The sequence below is a fragment of the Strix uralensis genome, chromosome 3 (genome assembly GCF_047716275.1).
Source record: "Strix uralensis isolate ZFMK-TIS-50842 chromosome 3, bStrUra1, whole genome shotgun sequence".
Classification (NCBI taxonomy): Eukaryota; Metazoa; Chordata; class Aves; order Strigiformes; family Strigidae; genus Strix; species Strix uralensis.
In genome coordinates, this window is record NC_133974.1 from 28,839,440 (window position 1) to 28,864,820 (window position 25,381).

Sequence of the window (25,381 nt, forward strand, 5' to 3'; positions counted from 1 at the left end):
AATGGAAAGAGATTCAGCTGACAGGCTGGCTAAGAGCTATGGCTAGGGACCCTGATACAGATCTACCACAACGGCAGTAGCAAAATACTGAGACTGACTTTGGTGGAAGTATCAATAAAGATTCTTCAGGCCAAATTTTGATTTGAGATTGGCATATAACACACAGCGGGGATTCATTGTGACTAATTCACCTAGTTGCCATATTTCAACTGGGCACGCTAGAGTCCTGTTACCATCACTGGATACAAAACCATGTGTCTGTCCATTGATTTATCTCACCTGTTTTGGACAGCTATTCCAGCCTGCCAGCTTACTAACTACCTCCTTTTCAGAGTATGAATCCCATCTATCCTATCAGTATCTGGGTGAGAATTAGAGCACAATATCAGAGCACAATGACACTCCATGCTGCCAGTCTCCCTACAAAGAAGCATTTAAGCCAGTGGTGCTGTCAGTTATTTCCTGTGCTCTGAATTCAGTGGAAAGCATGTTTTGTGCCCCAGAGTATACTTAAGTAAAGACTTCTATAAATGTAACTGAAAGTACCTATTATTATTACTGAGGTAAGTATCATTAACTTTCTATAATGCTTGACTATCTGCTTTTTTTACTCATTCTGACAACAAAGCACTATCCTTCCTAGTTTTAGTTGAGACATATCTATGGAGACTTTTGTGCATCTGGAAACAACTGCAAAGATTGCACGTGAAGTTGTAGATAAGTTTAAAGGCTGGGACTTCATTAGAGACATTCAAGTGCAACTGTAGCTGAACCGGGACATGCAACAAATCTCGTCTAAAGAAATGTATTGATATATATGACAACCAACATTTTAACTCCCTATCCTTTGCTAGAGGCTTGGAATGTCTCTTGAATAGGTTCATTTTTACCTTGACTGAAACTCAAATCACACTCAGATATATTTGGAAGATCTCTTCATTTGATTCCAGGAATGTGACCAGATCTACTCTTTGGATTTATGTTAGCTGTATAGACCTTTTTCTTCCTTTCATTTTCCAATTGCTCTTTAATGCGTCAAAAAGTTGTGGCTAGGGCTGAAATTTACTGAATGTTTTAGACCCCATTTGTGTGTGAGGTGGCTGTGCATGAAATAATATTGTCTACTGTTCCCGTGATTGCTTAATAGTAAAAATTGTGTGATTCTATGTGTTGTAGGAAAGAATAAAAAATTTCAGAGACTGATTATTTTGTGTATGATTATTATGCATCTTTGTGTGACAGAAATCAATGCCTCTGGCAATTTCCATTATAAAATCTGATTTTCAGTTGCTTTTGTCTCTCCTGAATTTTAGCTATTTAGACTGAATTTTGCTATGCTGGTCATCACAAATAAGGCTTCTCCCCTGACAGAATGTCTGACTACATCATAAGTGGTTATTTAACTTAATGCATTTAATTTTGCATTGAGGAACATTAAGTTCACACATTTTATGGAGAAATAACTTCTTGCTGGGGAGAAATTAATTGAACTACAGTATTCTGAATATGTAATCTTCCTGTCTTTATGGAATAGGTACCTTATTTGGGTACATTCCCAGCAAAGAGACCTTGAAGAGGCTGAATGGGACAGTTGCTCTTGAAATAATCAATGAACTGATCTGTCTCTCCTACAAATACTGAAAGCAATAGGCGAGATTCGTGTTGATAATTTCTTCTATTTACTTGTTCTTGTCATCAATATAAACCTTGCTGTGAAGGCAGTTCCAAGAACATTTGTCATGGACAAAATCTTAAAAGATGTTTTAGAACATGCCAGTTTCAGCAGCAGTAGAGAATTTCATTACAAGTCAAAATTGAGCTGCACTAGAAAAGTCGATTTTTGCTGTAGCAGCGTAGATTTCCCACTACTAAGGAAAATAATATAGTTAAAGAGGGATTTTTTTAAAGGTCTAGTTAAGATAAAACATTGCAAGGCTCTTAAAGGCAATAGAAATGTATTTTTTTTTACTCCAATCTGAAGAAGAAATTATTTAAGTCAAGTAAAAAAATGCTTAAACTCACTAGATGGTGAACATAAAATGGTCCTAAAAATGAACGAGATTACTGCAGATTTGATTAGTATAAGCCTTTGAGAAACAACATATATCTACAAAGTATCTGCCTTGCTATTGAAGTGTTAAGGAGGAAATTGATCTATCCCATATAAAATCAGATTCAATTAGTGGAGCTACTATATAGACCAGGGACCTAGAAATAAGAAAAGAGGGGGTTCCCTTGTCATGTTTTGATGTGAGGGTAAGGTGAAAGAACAGTTAACAGGCTGAGACTTGCAGGCTTCCTAACCTTTTATCTTCTTTTGTTTCTCCCTGGTGTGACAGAGTACAAGCCTGCCTTTAATGCCATGGTGCCTGGTTCTGGCAAAGAGAAGTGGTCCCTCCACTTCTGAATCTGTGCATTTTAAATTCACTCCAGAGTTACTCTGGGTAAAGCTGAAATTACTCCAGGGAAGCTGAAATTACCTGAAGTTGTGGTCTGGTAGTGAGAACTGAAATCAGGCCAAAGACCATTTTCTCCCAGGAAAGATTTTTAGAAAAATGTAACTCAGCCACTGATTTGCCTGTGTGATTTCCAGCCTTTAATGAAGACAATAATTTATTTGGGTAGCTGACATTGCCCTCACATATGTTTTTCAGACTTTTTTGCTTATTTTAGCTATCTCAGTAGAATTTGGTCAATATCCTTTGCCTTACCAGATAAGAAACTGGTGGTATAGTCCCAATACTATAATCTTACATTATTGTGATATCTGGGTGCATGTACCTTTTAAAAACTTCAGAGATATTGGAAATAGCTTTCAGTGAACTAGATTGCTTTGATAAGCAAGTAGCAAGCAAACTCATTAGAAGGAAGATAACCATAGAAGCAGAGAGCTCTAATTGCCTTTGCAGAATAAATACTGCAGTGTAGCATAACATTTACACTGCTTCCAATACCTGAGCTAGCTCATTTAAAATGAGGTCAAGTTGTTCCAACTTTACACTGCAACCTAGAGTGAAAACATATGTCTTTATCTATATCAACATATAACACAGATTCTGCTGGCCAGGCATTTTTTTTCAGGATGAATATCTCACTGGGCTTTCTGATCTTTTTAATTGCTGAATAGCTCTTTTTCCACCTCTGCAGTTTAAACTGTTTCACAGTGTTGTTGGTCCTCAGTAAATTTTCTAGGCAGGTTCCAGCCACCTGTTGCATTATTTCATCAAGTTTTGTTGGGATTTCTTATGTCAGTTGGTTTTGACCACACTACAGTGTAACATCCTTCCTCCAGTGTTTTTTTTTTCAATAACAAATCAACAAATAGATTTTAGTAATGTTGGAGCCTACAACTTATAAGTTCTTGCCCATGCCCCCACCCACCTCCAATCACCAGTGCTTATCTTACCCTCCTCTTTTTATTCCATCTTGTAGTTAAAACACTGTTGAATCAACAACTTTTTATCAACCCTGCAGTCTCCAGAGGTCCTAGATTGACATCTTTTCTCTAATAGACAATTTTTTTTCCCTCTGCCACTCTCTCTGTGATCTCCACAGCATAATCACAAAATATTTTCAAAATGTATCCAAATATTTCATGATAACGGTAGCAAATATTTCATGCAACTCATTTGCAATTGCTGTAAAAGTTGCGAGTCTCCTTCTGGGTCATTAAGTATCTATTTAATATTTCCAATAAACAAAATTCCATGTAGCCCTAGCTTGTCCAATCCTCACAACTTTCAGTTCATAGAATGACCTTCTTGCTGTAAAGGAAGCAATCAATCTCCTGAGCCTTTATCATTCAGACATGAAAAAAAAAATACCCCAAGCTGTAATGCAACTGATATTTTTCATTATAACGAGGAGATATTCTGCTAGGTAGTAGGTTTTTCATAACATTTATGGCAAGACAATTTATTTTTATTTGTCAAGCTGGTCTTTGGGGGATTGTCATAGAACTTACATGGTCTGGCTAAGAAATTGGTGATTCAAAGAGCTTTCATTTTTAGAGTAATGAAGGTGAAAGAGTAAAGCAAGCAAATTAGTTTTAAAACTACAGGGTCTTCAGGCTGCAGCACAAGGACAAAGTTGCCTGTGGACAGAGACCTGTAAAGAGCCACTTCAGACCTAGCAGTTCCCTATAATGCAAGGGATATTGTAAAAAACTTGAGATAGGAGGACTGGCAGAACATGTATGTGTGTTCTGATCTTGCTCATACAAAGCTTAATGTGTTAGTATTCTGTAGGTAAAGAAAAGCTTGGGCTCTGAAGAAGAGAAGAACAACCATATTCTGGCAGTTGCCTACTCTTTCAACCAAACCCACTGTCTGGAGGATGTACTCTTCATTTTCAGGCAAAGCCTGAACATGCACTGCAAGAGGAGATCCCTGGAGATGCAGGTGCGATGGACAGTGTGGGAAGCAGGCACCCTGGAGCAGAGGAGGGAGCTTGCCTGTACTTGTAGGTGGTTATCTATCTTGGGAATGCAAGGAGTTTCTTCAGAATTTGTTGGGACTAGGGAAAATGCTGAGATTTGCCGTACTAGAAAGCAAGGCTGGAGGAAAGAATTTATCCTGCAGAACTCCAGTGGGCAGAAGGGTGATTCTGTATTTTGATTTATCTTACCCAGCAGATTGGCATTTTCCCTTTGTAAGAGCAACCATTTTTGTTTAATGCAACCTAGCTTTAACACTGAAAGCTTAAGACACAGGTCTATACTAAAAGCTGTAAAATGTGGAAAGATAACGGCTTTTATATATAATATGAAATATATATATATGTGTGCATAGAATATATTTAATTATATTTACCATTTTACAGATGAATCTAGAAATACAGAAAGCTCAGGGACACACAGTAAGTTAGTTACAAAGTAAAGAAACAGTATTTCCCCAGTATCCCCATTTCCCCCAATGTAATTTCTTATGTTTCAAAGACATCTTGTACTGTTATGTTGAACTGGTCATTTTACCTCTGTGACTTATATACAGAAAAAGTTATTAAAGGTTAATTATAAGAGTTCAGGGAAGAAATGACTTTGAATACACTAACTAGGAGCAATTATAGAAATAGTAAAATGTAAAGCATATTTATATACAGGGAAAGTCAGCTAGTGGCCTAGGTATTAGACTTCACATGCACAGGAGATGTATTTGGCCTCTGGAATATATTCAGTCAGGAGGACAAGCAGAAACCCATGTAGATAGAGGTATTACTGCATGAAAGAGAAAAGAAGACAAGGACACTTATGTGATGTAGAACGAGGCCAAATCTTTCAGTTTATTGAGCCAGGTACAGTGCCTCACACATGTAGCTGTTTCAGCCTTTGGCAACCATCTAGGAATAAAAGTAACACCTCAACCTGAAGAAGGTGTCCATATCTGATTAGAAAAACAGATTAAGAAATTGTGAGAACTAATAATTTTGACTAGTCTTCAAGATATGAATTGATTAATATTTAGAGATAAACGAGTTGTTGTTGTAGTTAGGAACTGTTAATGTTGGGTTGATTGTTGGACTGGATGATCTTCAAGGTCTTTTCCAACCTAGGCAGTTCTGTGATTCTGAGTTGCTTAAGTTCAAGGTTTTAATATTAACTTGTATTTTAAAACTTTATAGATTATTTTAGATAAATGCTTTCCATGATTAAAGCATTAAACTAATATTTTTAGTCCAAGCTGTGAAACATTTATTGAACTGAACAGATTAAAAATGAATAGTATATGTTTCTAGGGAAAAATACATCACTGCAGTGACTGCAGTATGAGACAGATAATAGTGCTCATTGTAGCTCCAATTCGTTTGTTAGAAGAATAAGAAAGAAAAATCCTATTTCATCATCATAAAAAAAAAAAAAAAGCTTCTGCCCTTACTTTCTCTAGATTGTTAACTAAATTTCCACAGTTCTAAGTGAAATAAATATGTATTTTGAAACGTTTCCCATTAAAAATTGGATAATAACCATATGAGCTTAGACCCATAGTGAAACTTGTCAGCAAAGGTAAGCTAGGCTTCAGCCCATTTAACTTTTAGAGAATAGTTATGTATGTAGTTAGTTATATGTTGGATTCAGTTACTAAGCACATCCATTTACATAGTGATAAACAGATGCTATTTGATAATTACTTTATGAAAAAAACCCCCAGAGGTTTGGAAGGCATGGACCTGCTTGTGCTGACTCTGTGTGAGAAAGAATGAACATGAGAGCAGTTTTCATTCATTTTTGTACTCTTTTGCTACTAGCTTTTTTCAAATTTTATTATTGACAGTTGTTTTTTAAATGCAACTTCATGCATTTTATGCATAATTAAACTTTATGCATTATTAAACAATGAATGTTTAATTTATAAAATGTTTTGAATAATTGTTTTTAAAAGCCAAAACCCTAATATGAGTATTTAGTTCTAACAGACAAGGACGGTGAGTCCGTCATTAATTCCTTTTACTTCAATGCATTGGCCATCAGCTGTCTGGTATGAAATGATCCTGCCTGGTTGGGAATCCAAAATAATCCAAGATCCTAGGAATGAAATAAGTAGAATCTAGATAAAACAATCAATTAAATTGTATTTTGTACTTAAAACCTGATGGGAGTGAGGTTTTGGGTGAGATTTGTTGTTGTTGTTGTACTTTGTTAGAAAATTGATTTGTGTGCAGAAATTTCTCATTCATAGAGCAGGAAGCACTTTTCAACTAATGATGTTAACTGTCAACCACTTGCCAAGGGTCCTTGACAAGCTGAGCCAGAAGAGTATTGTTCAGTGGCTGTCCCTTGGAATCAATGTAAATGTAGACTGATTTAGGGCTGCTGTTTTTCAGAAATTCAGACCCTATCTAAAGTCTAGGTGCCTGAAGTAAGGCTCTCAAGGTACCTCCCTCAACTGAGAAACTCCATTCAGGAGTCTGGGTCTACCAGCAGTGTTCCAATCTGCCTGCATGGTCTTCTCAAGAGGGTTCTGCTTTCTGTATTCATGATCTCAGGCAACCCAACAGATGAAAATTTATCTTCAAACCAGACACTGTGTATTTATAGCAGAATGATGGTTTGCCTGAGCTTTGGTTGGGAGACTGTTATCTGAATTCTCTTCATTTTCCTGGACTTTCAGATCATAGAATCATAAAATGGTTTGGGTTGGAAGGGACTTTAAAGATCATCTAGTTCCAACACCCCTGCAGCAGGCAGGGACACCTTCCACTAGATCAGGTTGCTCAAAGCCCCATCCAACCTGTTATCCCTCTCACATTATAAGATTTCATTCTTCCTTCTGACTGAGTGTTGCTTTTCTTTGTACCTGGAATTCTCAGTTCATCTCTCTTGAATATTTTCAACCCAGCTTAAAAACATTCATGCTATAGTATGTCAATGGAAGAACACATTTAGCTCCACAGAGTTGTAGAATGGAGAAGTCTTGTTAGACTTTGCTTCATTTCAGGAACAGGAGTAGAAGGCACAATCTGTACTCCTTCTGACCCTGGCCACTAAGTAATCCACACCTTGCCTTTTTATCACTCAATTTAAAGAAAAAGAAGGTGCTGATTTCTTCTGTTCTTATCTTCCTAGTAATATGATTGCAGCTAAAAGCAACTGTGATTATTACAAGCTTTGTAATATTTAATATTATTGTTCCTTTAACTATTAGTTATTCTTTGCAAGGAAGGAGTTTAATTCATTAGTTTTATTTCTATGCGTAGCTTTGTGTTTAGCTTAGTATACAAATAATTGCTATTAACTAACAGCTTTATTCCTTCCAGGGAATATCTAGTTGAAGATTTGGAAGCCTACATTCTCTGCTACCTGGTATTAGAACATCTATTAACTGCAAAGCTTTCAGGTCTGATATCTGACCACTTTAATTGTCACTGTAATTGATTTTACCTTTGACTTGGCATGGTGATTGCTTTGTAATTTGTTGATGATTAATGACTGTCCTCTAGTTATCCTGCTTGGGTAGGCCTAAGGCATAAACCAGGCAATTGGTTTGCTTTGACTGACTTGTCCTAAAAGATGTCAAAAACTATTTAGTTCAAATTTATCATATGGGGAAAAAGGAGACTCAGCACATTCATGGCATCCTCAGCCTCTCAGCTGAGCAGATGGATGGCTACAACTGGCTTTGCAGAATGCATTTTCTTTTTTAAAGAGAGTTGCATGGGAACTTAACTTTCTGTGCTTCTAGGGTGGCCCACATCATTTATCTTGCAACAACATTTGGCACAGTGGGAAACAAAACTTTTCCGGACAAGCCACAAGCAAAAATTTGTGCTCCTACACTTTTATCTAATGTTCCTTTTTTTGCCTAAATTTGGGATGTCAAAGTTGACAGTGTAAGACCTGAGGCTGATCTTGAGATTGAATTGAGATTTAGCTGAGATTGTGAATGATTTATTCTTTTTATTTTCTTCTCTTTAAAAAAAAAAAATAGCAGTGCTGCAAGTAAAAAGGTGGACTTGTATTTACAAAGCAATGAGGCTGCATCAGCTGAATGTACTTCTGGGTGTTTCAGAAATACCTGCTATCAGATTCTGGGTTTCAGATTGATATCTCTGAGCCTTAAATGTAAGGTTTATGAAGTTCAAAGCTGGGTGCTGTCGTTCTTTCTTTTCCAAGTCACTGTAATGGCCTGTTAGAAGAATTAGAATGTCCTCTATGTTAGGAAGAAGTTCATGTTTCTCACCAGGTGCCCCAATTTTAAGCTTTCCTTTTCTTCTATTTCCTACTTCCCTGTATTTCATTTTGAGAAAAATATAACAATATTCTTCAATGTGTGCCCTATTTTCTGTCATACACTGTAAGCTTAGAATCAGTTAGTAATCATTAGTGGTAGCTCTGTAGCTGTAGCCATCAAAGAAGTGGCTGAGCCCCAAAAATGGATTATCCACCATGGAGCATAATTCTGGAGTAGTTACTGAAAGATCTGCTCAAGCCAATCAAGACATTTATCAGTTTGTTAAAATAGAAAGGACAGATATGCCAACATCCTTTTGAAGGGCTTCCAAAGTTTCACCACATTGACATGCAGTTGGATTTAGCACTTTGCAACTTGGTTTGTTGAGCTCTTTCTCACCTTTCTCCCTTCTCCCTGAGCACACTGTTAATGAAGGCAAGTGTGCTGCAGGTGCATGTGCTTTTACCAGTTGTTTTGTTGGCAGCAAAACACACAGTGAAGCCTTAAAAATAAAACCCCATCAGAGCACCAGGCATCGCAAAAACAATAAACCACAGAAAAAAAAAACCCAAATGCTTTTTATCCCATTTAATCTGCATGTTTTATTTATAACAATAGAGACACAAATATAATATCTAAAGCACTGACTAAATACAAATCAGAACATAGATGGAATTTTGTTTCTAAATTATTTTGAAAAATGAAGCAATTCTGCTGCAAAAATATTTGCATTAGGTGTAAAAAAATGTTGAGAGTTCATTTATGGGAACTGTGATAAGCAAAGCAACCAAGGTTACTGAAAGCTTTGTTTCTGATTCTCAAAACAGGTGTAAAGTCTTCCCTTAGCAGCCCATACCAAAACTGCAGGTGCAGTTTGTGAGCACAGACATGAAAACCAGAGACACAGAGAAGTGACCTATTCCTGTGCAAGCTGATATGAAGGTTTGTTCATACCCAGCATCCTGTCTGCAGTAGGGAGAAGGTGGTGTGGGGCTGCCTTTTGGGCTAGGGAGCACCCAGGAGATGTTGAATGGACAGAACTATTCAGCTGAGGCTGTAAAGGACGTGGTACCAGCTGATCAAAGCCATGGGATGTAAAAGCTGAAGGCAACATCTGTGGACTTCAGTCCCTTCCTTCCACAAGGCACTGACTTGCCTGGGGCACCCGCAAATGAGACCTGTCCCCCACAGCCTCCCACCTCTTTCCCATGGGTGACCCAGAGCCCTCTCACCGTGTCTGTTTGCAGAGGACTTGGAAACTGCTTCCCACATGTCTGCTTTTCCCCTCCCCAGAGACTGCCTGCTCTTCAGACCCTTTCCCAGTTCCACATATTCCTCCAGTGCAGAAAATCACTTGGGCTTTCTGTTGCCATTGGAGGATCCCACTTTTGTAATCGGTGGGGCAGGGAGAAGACGAGGTTGTGTTGCTAAGTCGAATATGACCATGCAAATGTTGAGAAGATGTATAGGTAACTAGACCTAGTTCTGTGTTGGATCATTTCAAAATATGCAGGAATAACTCCAACAAAACAACTGAGATAAGCTGGTATAAAACCTCTGCAAATGATGAATCATGCTATTCAGTAATTTTAGAAAGTGAGTATACTAAATCAAATTTCCCCTTATAAAATAAGAAAATCAATGCACTTTATAAAACCTGGATTTTTCTTTTTAACCTGTGTTCTAATGATGTTGAAGTCTTTAATGCCAAATGTCGTATCTGTAAAAGTGGTAAATTTCAAGACTGTATTAAAAACTTAGGGGACATTTACTTTTGAAATGATGTATGACATGACCTTCAACTCTTCATAATTTGATAAGAATGCAAGGCTAACTAATTAGACTTCAAAATGACAGATAAGTGCTAATTATGATTCCTCTTGAATAGACAAAAGAAGCTTTTAAAAATAAACGTTTTAGAGAGGTTTAGAGACTTTGCTACCACTAGCAGCAAGACAGACAATGTCTCCTAAAAAAATGTATTTTTCTCCTGGGCCCACACAGAAATCATCCTCAATATCTTCAAAAGCAGTACGTGTAGCTCAGTTTGAATCCAAGATTAAGTTCAACAAATACTACAATGAGAATAATTAATCTTCCTGATTTCTCATTTGCCAGTTAAAATCTTACACAAAAATTTGTCTTTATGTTGTTGTTATTAAATCTAAAGTAATAGAGTTGGATTCTAAATATGAGCAATCTGATTTTTCAAAGTATTTTTTTCAAAACAAAAATTCCTTAAAAATGATTAGATTACTCTGTACTTCATGTTCCTACAGATAAGCTTACAATGTGATCATTCAGCTATTTACTGTGATAAGGAAGTTTCTTGGCTTTATCACCTAGAAAGATCTTATGTCCAGAAATGGACTTGTTGAATTTGGATAACTTCACTTTTAGATTAAATTAAGCAAAAATGTAAGCTCTAAAAAAGAGGTGATCTAAAAAGAAACAAAACATTAAAACCTCTCACATTTATGGAGGCATATGAAGCAAATAGAAAACTAGTAAAAGAAATGAAATAACATTCTACAGTCACAACCTTTTGTAAAATATTCTGGGGTAAACAACTGTTCTCAAAATATTACACTGCTTTGTCAAGTCAGCAAAATATTATTCTCCTTTCTTGGTTTACCACCCTGAAATCCTGTGATAATGAATAATGCTTGTCTAAGCTCTTCATTAACAACATTGAGGTTTGCCAACTAGCAGAAACCAGGACTTTTAGTTTAGTTGGGAAATTTTTTTTTTTTTTTTTTTTTAAGACTAATTCGTATTTGCCTTTTATTTTGTTGTTCATGTTTCTAATAGGTAATTAATATATTTTCCTTTTCTGTGTCTTGCTCCACACAGATGAAGGTATTTGACAGACTGGACTATTTAGATAGCTGTTTGTTACTTTACTACATTTTTAGGGTTAATATATCCTCTAATGCATGTGAGAGGAGCAAAGTGGGAAGAATTCAGAATGGAGTTTAGGAATTGGCAAGAGGTGGGTTTGCTACCTACCTACCTACTAGACTGACAACCTGAGAAGAATTGGTTATTTTGCTCGTTCAAGTATATAGTGCTGAAACTGGAGAGAGATGTATGTCTATATATTCCCTCCAGTGTATCTTGAATAAATATAGAGAAACACTGGAAAGAAGGAAAAGTTGACTGAGAAAGTATGGTATTAGTCAACAGTGCACATAGGTTCCTCTATATTTTTTTATATTCTATAGTACATAAACCCACAAACTCATAACCCATTAGTGTCATGTCTGATTTAGTTTTCTCTTGTATACAAACTCTATTCAAGAGAGATCACCATAGGCTTCTGAATATTTTTGCAGAACTCTTGTTCCTATTAGATTCCTTTCCTGCTTTGTCCATGTTACAAACCTTTTTCCATTTACCTTCACATTCGTTACTATCCTTTTTCTCTTGTCCAAATCTGCGCCATAAAGTATACTGCTCACTACTTCCAGCTTCTAATTTATTCCCATAGTACCAAACTTTGTGTGAAAAGGCCATCTTTGGAAACCCCTGAGGCTATTTGAGAACTCAGTAGGTATACCTATGCTGTCAAATAATTTACTTCCTTGTTTTCCCCCTGATCATCCCAATCTCATACATACTGCATTCATTCCTATACTCTCCTTTGGAGTAAATCAGTTCCCTTCTTGATGAAAGCAGAGTGCATTTCTGGAGGTAGTTCCCAGAACGGTGTCCTGTAGAGATGTCATGTTTTCTGACACAGTGACCCTGCACACCTCAAGCTCCTCTTTGGTCAAAAGCCTCCAGGGCATAAACCACATATCCTCAGTTCAACAGTAGAAGAACTCTGATTTAATGACCTGTAATGTAAACCTCAGGTGATTTCAAATTCTTTGAACTTTAAAAGCTGACAGAAAATGGTTATTAAAAGCTTTGGGTGACCACCGTGGGAAAGGAGACTCAAGCCAAGTCTAGGCTGTGTGGAAGTGCTCAGTCTTCCCAAAGAGTGTCTGTCCCTCAACAGTCTGTACATGAGTGACTTTGTACAAGTTAGCCTAGGATGCAGATAACTTATTAGAGCAAGTGTCTTTATCTGTGTAAATGGAGGCATTACATTCCGCACAAATTAATAAAGAATATTTCATGCGAACTAATAACTCATAAAGATAATAAAAAACCCTAAATTTTTCACAAACTTTTTTTTCTGTAACTCATTATTCTCTAGGCCATTTCTTCATGTCACCATCATCATCCTATACTCATCCTATTCTTGTCACTCATTATTTACATTTTTTCTCTGTATTTTGTCATATAGTCTTGTCTACAGCAAAATACATAGTTACAGTTAATGAAATTCTACGTATATAAAATTTTGGGGAGAGTGTGTGTTAAATTGGAAGTTTTAATAAAACATGTTTTTCACTGAAGAAGATATTTAAACCAGTTTTTGCAATTAAATACATTTAATTTGAGCACTATTCCAGTCAGAACTAAAAGGAAAAATCCACAAAACCAATCCCTAAAACCATCCAAAAATGTAAAAACCCACATGTATTTATTTTTAATTTACCTGTAAAAGTGAAACAATATTCTGTGTCTTTTAGGGACATTTCTACAATAAATTCAAGAATATTGTATGTGTAGAAGCCCATTTGAAACATACAAAAATAATTAACGCCTTTTTATTTCAGAGGAGACAATTTGATTAAGAATGAAAGAAACATTCCTCATTTGTTCATACAGAAAAAAATATTCTGTTGTTTTCATACAAGGTATTGCAAGAGTTTTATGCTGTAAGTCACTTATACACTAAAGAACAAAAGAAGGAAGATTTAAGATGAATGAGCAAAATGAGATCACCATGACAGAATGAATAACAGAGCAATCCCTCTGAAATTTGCAGGAAATGGACAGAAAGGAATGAAATATTGTCAGAGTGATGGGCTAGATATGAGGGGAATGGAAAGAACCCATAGGCCATCCTGAATACCAGCAGGGAAATCTGGAATTAGAACTGCAGGCAGCTGGATTCTGAAAAATTCTGTAAATTGTGCAGAGAAATGGAAAAAAAAAATACATATCTGGTCTAAGTTTATGAGTTATTAGGTAAAATTATGTTATGGTTTCTAACCTAAATTTCTAAATACAGAAACTACATCAGGCTCTGAAAATCCCTCCAGTATGGATAGGTGAGATAGGACAGCACTCAGGGGAATACCGTATGTGCTTGTTGTAGACTTACACTTCTCCATCCAGATCTGTTAACAGCTGGTGCTGGAGATGGCATACTGGGATGGATGGGCCTTTAAAAACCCGATATCTCATTCTCATGCATTCAAGGAGTGTAATTCTATGAGAACACACGTTTTGTTATACCACTCTGAAGGTAGCTTATACTGGAATAGGTACTTGCCTCTCCAGAGGGAGAGGGGTATATATATAAAGGTATGTATATAAAGCCCCTTTACACTAGTATAACTGCATGACATGGGGGGAAGAGTGGTGAGAGCATGGCTTTACAGTGTACTTAAACTACCACCAAAAGATTTCTTCTGTCTGCAATTGGGTTTTAGACAAATTGTGATTGTTTGTGCAAACAATAAATTAACCGGGAAATGTAATTTGTGATGTATCATGAATAACAGGTTTCACAGGTCACTACACCCACTTGCCTCAGTTCCTCCTCTTGCATGTCAATTAAATCACCTGTGCTCTCTCTGGAGGTAGTATTTATCACCTCTGATGGGCATCTACAATCACTGGAGAAGTAGTAGAGAAGCTTAACAACAAGAATGATAATGAGAGGCTTTTGGAGGCTAACAAAAGACAGTACGATGTAATTTACTCCAGTCTTGTACTGCTCTTGGCTTTTGATGTCTGTAAATCACACTAGACCCTGCCTTTAATCTCCACACATGTAACTTTAGCAGCATTTCTTAGGGAAACATAAATTGAAAGGGGAGAAATGCAATACATGGGGGAGAAAAAGAATTTGTGGTTTACAGGCTCTCAGGAGCCCAGGAGTACTAAACAGGTTGTTTTACATGAAGAAACCATGCATGGGAGCAGCTAGCCTGTTAAAGGGAGGTCCAACATAAGAATTACAACATGGATGGTATGTGAGCTGACACAGGCAGGATGCAGGAACAACCACAAAACCACAGATGGAATGCAAAGCGTAAATTTATTTTCATTACCTCGCCAACCAGGGGATGCCTGAAGCAGAACCCGGGCAGCAGCATGCAAATGGAGACGCAGGCATTGTGAAGCTCAGTCTGTGCTAGAGGATCACCAAACCTGCTGTTTTCACCTGTATTTCAGGGATTTGCCCAGGTGTAGCTTACCACTGTGCTTTGATCTTTCCCACAGCAGGGCAGGAATCTCAACCATGTTCGATAGGGTGCCTCTTAGTCTATCACAGGCCTATGTTATCTAAACACAGATGTTCTACTTGTCCAATGCACAAGACTAAACAATGATTAGTATGATACATGTGTCTTTCTACACCCCAGCTGCAAGTCACTTGAGCCTGTTTACAATCCTCCTCACCAATCTTCCATTATTTTCCCACATGTGGGAACTTGTTTTTCCTGTGTCTGAAGTGGTATGGTCAAGGTACTACAGAGCAAGCAATGGTTGCATTCAATTACTATTGCCTATGTCAGCTTAGTACCCGATGCTACTGCAGAGTGAGCAGGCAGACCACAAACACCCTGGATGTTCAACCATTACAAGCTTCACTATGAATGCTGTCATTCAGATGCAGTGGAACAGGTTGAGGATAAACCCAGAGTTGAATACCAGATGATTTCCTAACAGCACCAATGCAATCTCTTGCAGTAGTGGCCAACCTGTCTCTAGTATTACATGAAAATGGACAATGAAGGGCTGAAAAAGCTGATTGTCAAATGGAATTGCTATCCTTTAAAAATAGCAGTGTTTCACAATTTGTGATGCACTGGTTCGTTAAGATCCTTTATCAGGGTATATAGTAAAACTAAGAGTGGGTTTTTTTTCAGAGCAATATGGGACTGTCTTGTGGAACAACAAAATGATGTTTTGGGCCAAGTCAGGAACCAGAACACCAACATTTCAATTTCAGAATAACAAAATATTCCATATTGAACAAAGGAAGCGTAATTTCATTGTTTGCACATATTTTTCCTTGGCATAAGGTACCAGGTTTGAAAATAGTTTTCGTGATTTTGGTTCAAAATCGGTGTTAAAAAAAAATCTCTCCCTCATATAAAAGGAAAATAAATGGCACAGTTCTGCCAGTTACATTTGTATTTCCCTCTGAGACACAGTTTTGTCCTGACTGGTGCTGGAAGGTTGGCTCTACCATATTGGGCTGATACAGGGGGTCAGCAGCATCCTTAGTGCAAAGACCATGTACTCCGGCTCAGTGCGTGTTTCTCTGGCTCATAAATCTCATCTATCCAGTTGGCCTAAACTTTACCAACAGAAACATTCTTTCTAAGAAATAAAAAGACAGGTTTTAGTAACAGAGGTTTATGGTTTTCACCACATATTTCTCCAACTGAACTGTGATCATAAAGTTTAGTCACTGGGGGCCTAATTTCTGGTTTGGGTGTTTAAACTGTCTCTAGCTGCAGCCACATAACTAAATCAGGTGTGAATATGAGCCAAGTTCTCCCTGAAGTCACAATTTCTAGGGAATTGAAATAGTTGGTTTGATTTTGCGATCACTGTGTTGTACGTGGATGGTTCTTCTTTGGTATTTCTAAGTACATTGCAATCATCTTTTTTTGGTAGAAATATTGGTCCTATTTCAGTGTTGTCTTCTTTGGTCTGTTATATGATGATAAAATTATTCTGCGTTCTGAAACTGATGTTTATTGAAGAAAGAGTTATGTGAATGGCTATTACAAAGGTAATGTTTTATTACAAATAGTTAATTTTCAAAACCTATTTTTTGTGTAATTGCATTTTGTAATTTATTTGGATGACATTGATGGAGTATTTACATTAGGAAATTCTTGGAGGATACCTTCCAACCATATTTACGAGCAGTTTGCCCTTCATAAACAACCTTATGGAGTGGGTATTAGTTTGCCATGATGCAAAGGCTTTGGGGAATTACTTCCTTCTCTGTTGCAGAGTTCTGATTGCATTATTATGCTGTCAACAATATAAGCTTGAATGCCAGATTTGCTATTTTTATGTTTTTGAGTGGGTGCAAACATCAATATATGTATCTTATTGCAGCTGAAGTGTCAGTCACAAGTCTCCTGTTAAAAACTTTCCTTTATGGATGGTTCCGATGATCTTAATTTGGAAGATAAGCAGCATTTGTTTGCTTCTCCAGCTTCTCTCTGCCCCTCTGAAAGATTTAGTGATATTAATATTTTCTGTTAGGCAAGAACAAGTAGGAAATAGCACCCAAAGGATGCAAACTATATCCATCATAACATGAAAACCATAGTGTATTCTCAAAGAGCTATAAGGGACTCTTTTTCCTCAAAGAGTATCTATTTTATTGTTTAATAACCAAATTAAAAAATGTGTCTAATAGCTAAGCTATTAGTGAGAATGCCAAATGGTCAACTGTCCTTAGCATGGGGTTGTAAACTTTCAGATTAGGTTAAAAAATGCCAACTCTTACAACTCTATCTTAAAATACTTAAGCCAAATCCTCCAGGATGCTGAGGATCCTAACAGGTGTAGCTTGTAGAATTCAGCTGAGACTTGTAGCTGTTCAGACTCTTGACTTTCATTGATTTACAGGGGAATATCTTCCACAGTCTAAAAAATTATTTAACCCATTATATCCCATTATATTGTCCTACAGAGGCATTCTCTCTGGCATAATCATGGCTTGAAAAAGAAGGGTGTAAGACCCTGGTGTGTGATCTGCCTCTGCTGTTTTTCTAAGTAACAAATATTCCCAAAGCTAGCCTCGTTTCTATTGGCTAACACAGGTGGCTGAATGGATGAAAAATAGGCTGAAGGTAATTCTAGTTTAATTTTTGAAGCTGCTGCTAGCTGGACTTTCATTTTCCTTTGAGGCAAATAATTTCTGGAATGAATGTACACATAACTGTAGGTGTTATACAGCCATATTGTTATACTGCCAAAAGATGTACCACAGTACTGATGAGTGATAGCAATAGCTCTTCTGGCAATATTGGTTGTGTCTGTAGTATCACACCACCTAGTACCTGCATTCCTGTCTGCAGCATGTGTGAGCAGAGAAATGTCTGGGAGTCTCCTGCTCCTTACCATAAACTTCCACCTCTGTCTCCCAAGATACTGATATCAGGGAGGAGTTACTGCAGGTTTTTTGGCTGCATCACCATGGAAACTCATGAAGATACTATGAAACTGAATTATAATTTCTTCTCTATCCTCACTGCTGGAACAGCACAGGTGTCCTGCACAAACATTTAAGTTAGAGTGTGTTGGCAGGCTCTGGTGCACATGTTGAACTCTACCTCCTGGCTCTTGGAGCTCTGATCCTGGTTCATGATGGAAGAGGATGCTATTTCCAGACCAAGCTGCTCTACAGCTTGCTTAGTGATAAAGCTGACATTTACATTCAGAGGAAACACATAAGGAAGGTTGCTTTTCTGAGAATAACTCAAGGGAGGCTTCTGTAGCTGATTTGTATTCAAATGCTGGCAGGTAGAAGCTGTGGGGAAAACTATGAAGGTTTTCACATATCTAATTTCTCCAGAAGGTGTGACCATAAAGCAGTCATGTTATGGAATATTGAAACAGTGTCAACGTTCAAATGGTCCTGCAGTATCTACCCACTGTCCTAACTGTTTATAAAGCTGTCCAGTAGCCAAGCCTCTCTGTGTCACTTTGCATTGTTGCTAATTCACATGCACTGAAATTTTTCTGTGGAAATTAGTGAAACTTCTAATTTTGCTATATTCTTAGCCTCAGAACTTGAATACCAACTTGAATCAGTGACTCAAGGAAATCAAGCATGAATGCCCGAAGTGTTCGGAGTTCATTCACTCCTGCTGAAGTTACCTATTCTAACACTGCATTAAGCAAGAGAAAAACCAATGAAAATGGGTCCCTCAAAGTGCCTGCTTCTTTATTAGTTTATACGCACCCATTAAACTCTAATATTACAGAGTGGCAGAATCACAGAATCATTCAGATTGGAAAAGACCCTTGGGATCATCGAGTCCAACCATCAGCCCTACTCTACAAAGTTCTCCCCTACACCATATCCCCCAGCATCTCATCTAAACGACCCTTAAACACATCCAGGGATTGTGACTCCACCACCTCCCTGGGCAGCCTATTCCACTGTCTGACCACTCTTTCTGTGAAAAATTTTTTCCTAATGTCCAGTCTAAACCTCCCCTGTTGCAGTTTAAAGCCGTTCCCCCTTGTTCTGTCACTAATCACCTGTGAGAAGAGACCAGCACCAACCTCTCTACAATGTCCTTTCAGGTAGGTGTAGAGAGTGATGAGGTCTCCCCTCAGCCTTCTCTTCCTCAAACTAAACAGTCCCAGCTCTTTCAATCGCTCCTCATAGGATCTGTTCTCCAGGCCCTTCACCAGCTTCGTTGCCCTCCTCTGCACTCGCTCCAGCACCTCGATATCTCTCTTGTATTGAGGTGCCTAAAACTGGACACAATACTCAAGGTGTGGCCTCACCAGTGCAGAGTACAGGGGGACTATCACCTCGCTACTTCTGCTGGTCACACTATTTCTAATACAAGCCAGGATGCCGTTGGCTTTCTTGGCCACCTGGGCACACTGCCGGCTCATGTTCAGTTGCTTGTCAATTAGAACCCCCAGATCCTTCTCTTCCACACAGCTCTCCAGCCACACCTCCCCAAGCCCGTAGCGATGCATGGGGTTGTTGTGGCCCAAGTGCAAGACCTGGCACTTGGCCTTGTTGAAGCTCATCCTGTTGATGTTGGCCCACCGATCCAATCTATCCAAGTCTCTCTGTAGAGCTTCCCTATCCTCATGCAGATTGACACTCCCGCTTAACTTGGTGTCATCTGCGAATTTACTGATAATGCACTCTATGTCCTTATCAAGATCATCAATAAAGATGTTGAACAGAAATGGCCCCAACACCGAGCCCTGAGGAACACCACTTGTGACTGGCCGCCAGCTGGATTTAGCTCCATTGACCACCACTCTCTGGGACTCTCCAGCCAGTGCTTGATCCAGCAGACCGTATGCTCATCCAGGCCATGATTTTCCCTAATCCTCCTTTTGCTGTTAACGAATTTATAGAATCATTTTTTGTTATCCTTAACAGCTGTAGCCAAGTTGAGCTCTAGCTGTGCTTTGGCTCTCCTAATGCTCTCCCTGCATAACTTCACTACATCTTTATAGTCTTCATGAGAGACCTGCCCCCTCTTCCAAAGGTCATAGATTCTCCTTTTGTTCTTGAGATCCAGCCAAAGGTCCCTGTTTAGCCAGGCTGGTCTCCTTCCCCGTCTGCTTGTTTTTCGGCATGGAGGAACAGCCCGTTTCTGTGCCTTTAAGACTTCTCTCTTGAAGTATGTCCAGCCTTCCTGGACTCCCATATCCTTCAAGGCAGCCTCCCAAGGGATTTCGTTAATCAGTCTTTTGAACAGGTCAAAGTTTACCCTTCGGATGTCTAAGGTGGCAGTTTTACTAACCCCTCTCTTTGTTTCTCCAAGGATCGAAAACTCAATCATCTCATGATCACTGCACCCTAGACGGCCTCCAACCTTTACTTCCCCCACAAGCTCTTCCCTGTTCACAAGAAGCAGGTCCAGGAGGCCACCTTCCCTGGTTGGCTCACTCACCAGCTGTGTGAGGAAGTTATCCTCCACATATTCCAGGAGCCTCCTGGAATATTTTTCCCTTTTAAGCTGTTCTTAATGGATATATTGTTTCTGTTAAGACTTTTTGAAATACATAAATCAAAAACTATCAAAATGAAGTTTTACCCTCAGCAAATCTGGTTCTAATAGGTTCTGTTAGGTTCTCAATAATGTATTTCAAATTAATCCAAAAAATGTTGGGAAAATCATGTTTGTTTTGTCTCCCATACTGCTGAAATGTGTCAAGTTGATTGATTTTGCTGAAAGGGTCTTGGGCTGTTAAGGAATTAGACTTAATTAGGAATTTAGACTTAAAATTAGATCTGCTCTAAATTTTCTAAGAATTTCAATTATTTAGATTTTATTAGAGAGTTCGGTCATGTATTCATATGATTATCTCATAGAATCACATGACTGTAGGCTAATTCAGGTGTGGAAGGACCTCAGGAGGTCTCTAGTCCTACTTCCGGCTTAAAGCAGGGCCAGCTATGGGTCTAATCAGGTTGCTCAGGGCATTGTACAGTTGGGTCTTGAAAACCTCTAAGAACAGAGACTGTGTAACCTCTGGGCAACCTGCTCCACTGCTAAGCTGTCTTTATGGCAAAAATGATTTTCCTCATAGACAGTCTGAACTTCTGTTTTCATCTTGTGCTTGCTGTCCTTCATCATTCCACCATGCACTGCTGTGAAGAGCCACGTGCTATATCCTCAATATCCTCCCTATAGGTACTGGGACCTACTGCTTGGTCCCCTGAAGCTGTCTCTTTACCAGACTGAACAAGTCCAGCACCCTCAGCCTCTTCTCACAGGGCAAGTGCTCCAGCCCAGCTATCTTGGTGACCTCCACAGAACTTGCTCCAGTTTGTCCCTGCTTTCCTGTATTGGGTAGGCCAAAACTGTTGTATTCTGGATGAGGTCTAATGAATACTGTGTAAAAGGGGATAATACCTTCCCTCTATTTACTGGCCATGATTTTCAGGACACTGAAAACCCCAGGACATTGTTGACCGTCTTTGCTGCCAAGGCATATCAGCTTAATCTAAGCAGAGCTCTCCACAACTAGCCCCAGCCCATATTGTTGCAGGGGGTTCTTCCTTTCCAGGTGCAGGATGCTTTATTTTTGTTTTTGTTTTCGTTTTTTTGTTTGTTTTAATAACACGAAGTTACCCTAGCTTGTCTGGGTCTCCTGAATGGCAACCCTGTACATAAGAATATCAATAGGTCCCCCCAGTTTAGTGTCATCTGCAAACCTGATGACAGTCCACTCCTTGACCTCCTCCAGGCCATTGATTGACCCACAACCACTGAACAGTTTTTTTGCTTATCTAGTTGTCTTCCCATTGCACCACAATGCTGTAATGTGGTTACATTGGACATTGAGGGAGACAGTGTTAAAACTTTGATGAAATCGAGGTAAAAGACATGTGCTCCTCTCCCCTCATCCATAAATCCAGTCATTTTATCATACAAGACAATAATGATGGTCAGGCATGTTTAACCCTTGGTGAATCCACCTTCTTGTGCCTAGAAATGTGTGCCAAGAGGATTCACTCCATGATTTTCCCAGGTACTGAAGTGAGGTTGACTGTTCTGTAGTTCTCCAGACCATCCTTTTGGCTTAGGTGCAACTTTTACATTTCCCTGGTCACCAGAGACCTGCCTCAAGCTCCATGGAATTTCATACCTATGTGTAAATATACTGACTTTGTTGAAATTCTTTGAAAGGAGGAATTTTTATTTTTTATCTGTATGTGTATCCTAGATATACACCGCAATACAGTGCTGTCTTATTTCTTACAGCATACATTTTTGAAAATGTTTTTGCAGTTTAGGCACTGAGGCCAAGATTCATTAAAAATAGTTACTGTGCATCCAATTGATTTTTAATAAAATACTTCTGTAGATCTGGAGGTAGTGGATCTACTCATTTTGACTCCCAAAGTACTGGGTTAGATTTGATAATTTTATTCACAAGATGCATCTATATATGTTATTACCTATGGAAATGTCTTTGCATGGCTTGTGGCAAAATTGAATAAGCAATCTCAGAGGGGCCATTCAGATGTCTGCTATATACATTGTCAGTGAGGAGGTGAGCTACAAGTAGAGATGCAGAGATGACTGGATAGCTACATCAAGAAGAAAGATAGTACTCCTGCTCCTACTTGGAGCAGGTCTCCAAGGTACTGTTTTAAATGGAGGAGAGCCTAGCAGCTGGCACAGAATTAGGCATCTGCATTACCCTCAGCTCATGCTCCTTCCTCCAGCACCTGCTCTGGTGAAGTTCATACCATCTTTACAGGAGAGAGTGGGGGGACCTGTAGTATTCAGTGTGCTACAGGGTACTAATGTAAACAGAAGCAGAACCAAATACTGGTGATCTGATCAAATTCCAGCCTTTGAGTCTTTATACTGAAGTCTCTTTTCCTTAAAAGAAAGATAGACTGGGCACGTCATTGCAGAAGCTTTTTTTGCAACAGTTTTTTATTTTCCTTCTGAAACGGCATTGTCTTCCAGTTCCTGGTATTTATGGATAATATCTAAGAATTTGAAAGTACATGATGTATATATTATGTATTACTAGAGATGCATCTTTCCTGGTACGTTCCTAGTCCTTTGTGGGGAACATTTGTACACAGAAGTTTGACACTGTGTAGAAGTCAGAGCCCGTGGTGGAACCACTGTGCAAAGTGGCTGGGCTGCCAGCCAGGACTGAGACACATTGAGCAGTCAGAGATGCATCTCCTGTTCCCTGGTGCAGGGACAGGGACAGAGGCCTTGACTGGTGTGTGTCTGAAGTGATCACTACCTACCTGCTATACCTATCTTGATAAATAAATTTTAAATCTTATGTCAGACTGGTGTGGTTCTATTCTTGCAGCTATCCCAGACTGAATTTCCCTCTGACACCTCTTTCATGCTTTTACCTCAGTTAAACTTAATTCCTCTCCCTGTGTACAATGATCTAGATATTGGTCATCCTCTCTTTTTTTCTGCTGTGTTCCTTCCATTCTAACTCTCTTGGTCGTTGCCACTCCTGTATCTCCATATCAGGGATTCTTCTCCATCCCTCTTCATAAATTCTAATAAAAATAATTCTGTATTACCCCATATTCATTCTTCAGTGTTTTCAAGCCTGTTTCCTGTTATATAGCAAATTCCAGGTTGTTGAGGAATCCTCTCGGAATATTGTTTTCATGAGTTTTTTAACAATGTTGTTAATAACCATTTATTCCCAATCTCATCAATTTCCATGCAACACTTATAGCTGGAACACATCTCCAGTAGCTTTCCCATCGTTTATCAAACCTCATTCTTGAATCATCAGTGCTAACCAAACTTCTGTAGTACAGCTGAAATTTCACCACAATACATTTCACTGCATTTCATTTGTTGACCCTGTATAGTGCTGTTTGCACAGTAGATGATTAGTTCTAGATCACCTAATTTCTCACTTGACATCTCTTACAGCTCCCTTACTACTTCATCATAGAAGGATGTCAAACAGCAGGAAGAGCATCTTTGCTCTTACTCTAACCTCCAGTGTGAACTAGCTACCAATTTCACTTGAGATCAGGTTCCATATATGCATTTTAAATAGAATCTGTTTCATCTAGAACATCATATGATTTTGCTGCTTTCTGTGATGCTTTTCTAAATGTTAAATTGAATGCCTTCAGAAAGTCAGTGAAAGGAGCAAACATCACTGTTCTTATTGCCATTTTAGTACTTGGTCATCTCAGGGTGAGTACATCAAAACAGTAGCTGATCTGAAACGACACTTTTCCTCTATAACTTTCTTTATAACTTGTCTGAATCTGTTAAAAGTGTCATTCTTTACATTTTTTTTTGTTTATTTGGTTGGTTGGTTGTTTTTTTTCAGAAACTGACAATGACATTTGTATCTGTAGGTGGCCTTATAGATTGACACAGCCTCTGTGTTTTGCCAGTCACTGAGTATCACCACTGCTCAAAAACTTAAAGGATTGTACTTCTGATGCTTTGTTCACACTTGTCCTTCTAGCTATTTACAGCTCAGCAGTTATGCTGTCTGCACCATCAGCTCTCCTCTTCTGATCTACATCAGTGCTCCTTCTGCCTCCTTTTTCTGCTGGCAGTGTAGTGCTCACATCCCTTCTGCCTTGAAAGCTGCCCTGTCTTTCCAACATGCCCAGACTGCCTGGATCTGCATGGTCAGCAGGGATTAGCACTTTGTCAAAATGTTCTTCCTATCCTGCTGGCTTTTCTTTAGCATTGTTCTCACTTTACAGTTAGCCTTTTTTTTTACCCATTGTACCATTGGTTTGACTGTGTTTCCAAATAACTTAATCTTATGCATATCATTTTCACAGCTTATTTTCTTTTCTTGTTTTTAACCGAGCCTGTTATTTTCCCAAAACATTGTGACTATTTTTTTTTAGGATTTCTTTAGTGCTTTGTGTTGTCCCATTTTTCCCCCATAAAATCCTTCTTTCATTATTTACCCTGTTTGTGTCTTCTAAGAACTCTCTGCAGCTCAACTGTATTTCTTCCACAAATATTTCTCCTTATGTCTAGAGAGATTTCTGTAAAGAGATTAGTCTGAGGCATCCTGCAAAGGCATCCTCCTGCTTTGCCTCTTTCACTGCCTGGAACTGTTGGAACAGTTCTCATACTATTTGTCAAAATCAAACTAACCTCTTGTTACATCCATTTTTTGTCGGAGTTTAATATGAACTTAATATTTTTCCATACATAGCACACAATCTTTGCCATATTAAGTAATACTATAGACACTGATATCTAGTGGTTAACATATGTGACACTGACTTGCCTGGGTTTTGTTTAGATGGTCTGGTGAGTTTTGCATAATGACCAGTAATCTCACCACAGTCTCTTATATTTCCCAGTTATTACTTTCATGACCAGCTGTAATGCCACATGTAAGGATCACATTTTCAC